Below are 7,252 nucleotides of genomic sequence, written 5' to 3'. Positions count from 1 at the left end.
GGCTGCTCATAATATTCTCTCCTTGATCTGGGAATTCCGGAACTATATAATATTCCTAAGAGTTTTCTTTTTGGGATCTTTTTCAGGAGGTGATCAGTGGATTATTTCAACCTCTTTTTTGCCCTCTGGTTCTAAACATCAGGGCAGTTTTCCTTAAGAAGTTCTTGTAGGATGATTTCTAGGTTCTTTCTTTGATGATGCCTTTCAGGTAGTCCAAAAATTTTAAATTATCTCTCCTGGATCTATTTTCCAGGTCAGTGGTTTTTCCCATGAGATATTTCACATTGCTCCCTATTCTTGCATTTGTTTGGATCTGTTTAACATCATCTTGGTTTCTCATAAAGTCACTAGCTTCTCTTTGCTCCATTCTAAATCTGAGGGAAAGATTCTCCTTGTTGAGCTTTTGAGATTCTTTTTCCATCTGGCAAATTTAGCTTTTTTAGGCATTCCTCTCCTCATTGCCTTTTTGAGCCTCTTTTGCCAATTGAGTTTCTCTGTTTTTTAAGGTATGATTTTCCTCAGTCAGGCTGTTGACTCTCATTTTGTAATTTTCTTGCATTGTTCTCATTTCTCTTCCCAATTGTTCTTCCACTTCTCTTATCTGCTTCTTAAGGTCCTCTATGGCCTGTAACCAGCTCGTATTTTCCTTTGAAGCTTTTGGTGCAGGAGTTCTGACTTCAGTGTATTCCTCCTGTTCCATGCTTTGATCCTTTTTGTCCCCAAAATAGGAGTGTAATGTTGGAATCTTCTGTCTGCTTTGTTTCCTTTGCCTGGTCATGTCACCCCTCAGTCACTTGACCCCTGGGCTTTTTGCCACAGTAGGACTCTGCCACCAGACAGGGGAGCTTTTGTCCCAAATGCTGGGGTTTTCTCAGCTGCCAGAAGTATTATTTGGGTGCCCTATCAGAAGCCTCCACACACTCTGGCAAACTGGTCACACATGCCAGGACCTCTACTCTAGACCTCAATCCAGATCCAAGAAGGTTAAAGCAAGAGCCATTACCCCTCAGACTGGTCACTTGGTCCCTTTACCCTCTGCAGGCCAGGAGTTGAAGCTGCCACATGGCGTTGGCTGGCTGTGCCAGGCATCTCATCGGCTTCTTGCCCTGGGGGTAAAAGCCAAGCACTCCCACTTACCAGGTCCCAACGTCCAGACTGCACTGACATCTCACTTTGTCCTTCACATATATGTGTTGATAATTCTGGATTACCACAGTTGCTGCTGATCTGGAGTCCCTCTGGCCAACAGCTGGTTAGGCCCGCCCTGGGGCTAAAACCTCCCGGTCACTCGGGCTTGGGCTCGGCTCCCAGAGCACTGCACTGGTCGATTCCTGCCAGCCTACCGGGCTCTCCTCAGCGGGAGGTTAGCTTCTCTGTGTCATTTTGTGGGTTCTGCAGCTCCAACATTTGTTCAGAGTCCCCTTTCACATGGATTGGGGAAGGTAGAAGATGGAACTGCTCAGAAGTCCTGCTTCTATTCCGTCCTCTTAACTCTGCCCAGGATCATAGTATTTTAAAAACATTTTTATTCACATTTTTATATTGCCTAGATGACACCTTGTAATACTGTCCCTTCTCATTCCTAAAGAATCAACCTATATAAGACTTTTTTTCTATAAAAGAAGAGGGAAAAAAATTCAGCATAACCATTCCATACCTGTGGCCCTTGACTTCTTTAAAGGAATAGAGGGAGCTATCTCTTAGAATCTCTTTGGATCCAAACTTGTTCTTTATAATTTAAAAAATATTGTTTTGTTTTGGGGGTTGTTGGGCATTGTGTAGTTTCCCTGGTTCTGCTTACTTAACTGTGTATCAGCTCCTGTTGTCTTTTCATGCCTTTCTGTATTTATCATGTTAATTTCTCAGCACAATAATATTCCACTGAACCCAGCTACCATAGCTTGACCATCCAGAATGCAATTGTTGAGCATTTTTTTTGTTTCTAGTTATTTGCTGTCACAACATAGACTGATATAAATTATTTTGATGTGTATAAAACCTGTCTTTTTTGTCATTGATCTCTGTGGGATATATGCCTAGCCATGGAATGTCTAATTAAAAGAAAGTCTGTAAAGACAAGAATGAGCAGCTTTCCAGAAGAATGCTACTGTGAACAGCTTTTAAGATTCTGATTATATAGTATAATGAACATTCTATTCAATAACAAATCAGAGCAAAACATTTACAGTAAATCAAGGTATAGCATTCACAATATTACAACTTATCACAGATAATCAAAATACAGCATTCACAATAACTTATCACAGAAAATGGCCACATAGTTTTCACCACAGTGGCCACACAGTTTTGAACAAAGTATAATCATTTAGTCAATCAATCATTTAGTAACTCAATCATTCAATAAACTCATTCAATCATCCTTAAGGAGGCTTGCCTCCTCCTTAAGGGTCACAAAATACAATAGTCAAAGTTCTCCACTCATGGGGCACACTAAGTTACAATATCAGTCACTACTCAACACTCTCTTTAAGGGGTAGTGTATAATACACAGGCCATCCACCCCTCAGTAACAGATAAGTTACAATCTTCTCAGTACACAGTATCCAAGTAAAGTCTTCTTTCAGCTTGACTCAGGGTAGTCTCTCAGATTCCCTGGATCCCCTTTCATGGTCCTAGCTCCTACCTGGATTCACCAAACTGTCACCTGGGTTCAAAGGCAGACAGCTCCCAGTTCCTTGTCTAGGTCTCCATGCTGTTCCTGTTCCATGCTGTAGCTCACAGTGTCCAGTCTACCTTAAATTCTTCACAATCTCTGTTCCCGGGAAGTCAAGGCTTAACAAAGCCACAAACAGGTTCATACAAAGTACCAGTATCACAGTCATGCTTCCTCAGTCTTGGACAGCTCCCAGAAGAAGCTGGTAGCTTTCCAGCAGAAGCTCCCACTGGTTCCCAAAATCAAAATCATTCTCTCCAGCCTAGGCCTTTCCTCTTCAGCCTTCTCGGCAGCAGCTGCTTCTGCCTCCACAAAGCTTATCTCAAGGAGTTCTGACTCTCCCTTTCTGGGGATTTTCCTTATATATAATATTACTCCTCCCTTTTCAGCCCCTTTCTGTTATGTCAGCAACAGGAGTTCATACCTTCTGTTTCTTTAACAGAGGCTTAATTTGAACTAGGTGCTAACTACCTCTTAGCTTTCCAATATAAAGGGGTCTTTAAATTTCATTACTATAACAAAGTCTAATTCTGAATTGCTTTCCAGAATGGTTCTACTGATTCACAGCTCCATCAATAATGCACTAGCATGCCTATCTCCCACAACCCCTCCAACACTGACTATTCTAGTCATCTTCACCAATTGGCCAGATGGGAGGTGAAACCTCACGGTTTTGATTAGCATTTTTCTTAGTCATCTGAAAACTTATTCTATATGATCTATTGTGTAGGGAAATATTAGTTCCTATCCTTCAATTCCTTTTCTATTTGGGAATGGCTTTTTGATAATTTACTCGTTGTTTATTTCTCCTAGTCATCTACACATCTTAGAAATCAAATTCTTTGCAGGGTTATCTTACAGAAAAGTTTTCCCCAGTCAACTGTCTCTCTCATGCTACATGATTTTTCTTTTTGTGTGGAAAAGCTTTTCAATTTCACATAATCAAAATTAACTATTTTATAATTATCTGTATCTGGACCATTCAATGTTAAAAACTGAAAGGTCACTGAGAAATTGTCTAGTGGAATTCCCTAATTTTACATGGAAAGAATCTCAGTCTGAGGAGTTAAGACTTGCTTAAAGTCATGTGCAGCAAGCAATACAACCATATTTCAAACTTAGGTCCTCTGACTCCTAATTAAGTGTTCTTTCCAGTTCACTAAACTACAGTGCAAGGTAGCTTTTTCTGCAAGAGTAGGAGTGAAAATATAAGGTCAAAGTTATTTAATTCCTCATCAAATGGGAAAAACAAACTGTTGAGATATGGGTTATTTTCTTATTGAATGACTTTGAATATATATATATATATTTAAATTTTACAGAAGACTCATTTTTTTACACCAGTTATTTTTATATAGCCCTCCACTCATACATAGAATCCCTGAAAAGAAAGTCATGAGCAAAATCCAATTCCAGGTTTAACTCTTCAAACTTTCACTCCCAGAGTCCCACACCAGAGAGAAGTGTTTCATCTCTCTTCATCAGAACCAATATTAGCCATTGTGTTCAATCCTATTTTAGCTGCTTAAATATTTTCAATTTTGACAGTCAAGGTATGTATTATGTTTTGGCGTACTCTTGGATTTGTAGCAACTCCTGGTACTATCATTTACCAGCTATGGCAAAAACATTTAAACTCTCTTGGCTCCAGTTGTCTCATCATATAAGATGAAGGGGTATGAGGTTCAATGATCTGGAAGACAACTTAGAGACCATCTTATTCAACCCCCTCATTTTATAGATGCAGAAACATTATGTCCAAAGAGGTTAATTGCTTGACCAAGTCTGGGATTTGAAGCTAGACTTTCTGTTAAGACCAGAGTTCTTCCCACTTAAGACACTGCCTTTCAATACCATTTAAAAACTGTGAATTAATATAACCCTTATTCTCCACTTTCTGACCTTGCCCACACCCAGCCTGTTTGCTCCAGAAAGGGGGATAAATTACCATTTAGAATCTGCCATTATTTCCCTAGAGATTTCCCGATCTTCTGCAGGAAGATCTGAGAAGGGTAAGAATCTTTCCCATTGGGGGAGGAAGTCTATATCTTTCATAAAATTTGGAGGTCTAATATAGCCTAAACACTCTTTTCTCCTCTTACTACCCTTTGGCCATGTTCATGAAAAAATAGCTCAAAGCATATTTGATCACTGAAAGCAATTTTAAATATGGCTCATTTCATACATAGATAAGTCCAGGAAATTTTTTGAGTTCTTAATTTAAATTCCTCCATAAGTGGGCCCAATTTACCTATAGTCAAATTTTGCCACTATTCCCCAATACTTATAATCTATTCCTTCCCCACTAATCATTCCAAGCTGCCTTTCCTCTTTCTGTTCCCTTCACCTAGAATGCCCTTCCCTCTCCTCTCCATTAATCTATATCCAAGAGATGTTCAATGTCCAACTTAACTCCCACTCCCATAGCACCTAGCATTATTAGGCAAATGAAAGAGCTCAGAAATAATGACTGAACTAACACAGCTTAAACCTTGCCCTTCAAGATGGTGCTCTCACCAATGCAGTGAGTTTATGTTTCTTTCAAGCATGAGCTGTTTGATGAAAATAAGATGTTTGATCTGAGCAAAGATTTTCCCACACTCATTACATCAACAGGGCTTCTTCCCAATTCGGAATTTCTGATGGACAATGAAGCATAAACTTTGACTGAAGGTTTTCCCACATTCCTGACATTCATAGGATTTCTCCTCAGTGTGGACTCCTTAAAGGACAATAAGGCTTGACCCCTGATTGAACGTTTTTCCAGACACATTATATTTATAGGGTTTTTCTCCAGTATGGATTCTATGATGTCATATAAGGTGGGAGCTCCTTGTGGAGCCTCTCCCACTCTCCAGACATACATAAGGTTTCTCCCCAGTGTGGACCTTTTAATATACAATAAGGATAGAACTCTGACTGAAGACTTTCCTAGTACATTCATCACATGCCTAAGTATTCTGAAATCTCTTGTCTGTAGCAAGTTTTGCACCAAGATTGAAACTTTCCCCCAGTTTTTCACAATACTGGATTTTCTCTAATGAGGGGCTTGTCTTATCCTTGTCTATAATTCTTTGGAAATCTTGGTTCTCTTCCTTTACTATCTTCCTTATATGGATTGACAGCTGCTTTACTCCACACAGCCCCCACCTTCTTCTTCACAAGCTTCTATGAACTCAGATCCCAGGAGACTATCTTGCTAGAGGCTTCCTGATGTGATGGTATGCAATTTGTTTTTCTGCAGAGTTTTCACCACTTTCAGGTATGGTCTTACTACCCAGAGGGCCCACACTCCTGTTACTTCTGTCCCTGTATGTGGTTATCATAGTAAGTAGCAAAGAGGTTGCAGTTAATGTATAGTTGTTGGGTGGCATCCAAATTAATGCCTGGGATTTTCCCAGGATTGTTGTTGTTGTTGTTTTTTCCGCAGGATATTTCCAGTCTCTGGATAGGGACTGAGACTTGACCTCAAGTGTCTTCATCCTCTTCTTCCTCCTTTACTAACATAGGGCCCAAAGGATCTAGGTCTATTCCTTTCATTCTCTTTTGCAGTCATTCTTCTCCCTCACAGAATGGCCTTTGTTCTGGCTGGGGTCTGCCTGGTGGAGAGTGACTCTTGGTTGACTCCTAGTTTCTTGAAACTTCTTAGAGTTGGAATGAGTATCACTGAGGAAGAGGAGAGAAAACATGTCTCGGATTGATCCACTCAGTGTAGGGATAGCAGGCTAGTGGGTTGGCTGCCTGAGCACAGAGAGCTGAGGCCCCAGCCCATGGACACTGTCTCTGCCTCCAAAGAGGACAAACACTTATTATTAAGTCCTTGCTTAATTTCCATTTCTTTTTATTCCCATTCCTGTCCTCTTCTCTCCACACAAATTTGCTATGGTAAATTACGAAGAGTAATATAATAGTGTGCTGGCCAGGTTGTCAGAAAGACCTGGGTTCCTATCTCACCTATGACTCTGGCTATGGGACCATAAGTAAGACATTGAATTGATCAAAAACATAAGCAATTCTTTAAAAATTACATAGTAAGTTATAGTCACATTCATATAAAATTTTAATTTTCCTTAAAAAATAATCTTCAGAAGCTGTTTAAGATGATATCTGCTAATACCAAACTCACAAGCTTTTTTTTTCCTTTAAAAATAGCTGACAAAAACCAGTTATCTTTAAACTCTTGTTCTGGTTGGATGAATATTTTATTAAATTCTTGTATCTGATGGATAGCTTGTACATGTGTCACATTCATCTATACAGGCTGTTTACATAGAATGGTGGGAAAAGCTGTTTGCGCTTTAGAACCTTAACAATAAAAATAATAGTATTATATTGTGCATTTGTTACTTATTCACAATATATTTCATAGTAATTTATTATTACATAGCACTTTAAGGTTACCAATATTATTTCATTTTTATCCTCACATCGGCCATGGGAGGGAGGTGCTACCATTAATATAGATGAGGGCACTGAGGTAGACAAAGGTTAGAAAACTTGACCAGGATTATACAGCTAGCAAATGTCTAAGGCAGGATTTGAACTCCTGACTCCAGGTCTAGTATTCTATCCAGTGTA

General features: G+C 39.5%; 1 pseudogene; it reads right to left on the bottom strand.

Annotated features, from left to right (window-relative positions):
* Window positions 1–5,173: 5,173 nt before the first annotated feature.
* LOC138166328 (zinc finger protein 22-like) lies at window positions 5,174–6,214 on the bottom strand (annotated as a pseudogene).
* Window positions 6,215–7,252: the final 1,038 nt, after the last annotated feature.

The sequence above is a fragment of the Petaurus breviceps genome, unplaced genomic scaffold (assembly GCF_028583685.1).
Source record: "Petaurus breviceps papuanus isolate PSGF00001 unplaced genomic scaffold, PetGlider_PUasm1.0 221, whole genome shotgun sequence".
Taxonomy (NCBI): domain Eukaryota; kingdom Metazoa; phylum Chordata; class Mammalia; order Diprotodontia; family Petauridae; genus Petaurus; species Petaurus breviceps.
The sequence above is the reverse complement of the archived record's forward strand: the minus strand, read 5'-3'. Positions and strand labels throughout refer to the sequence as shown.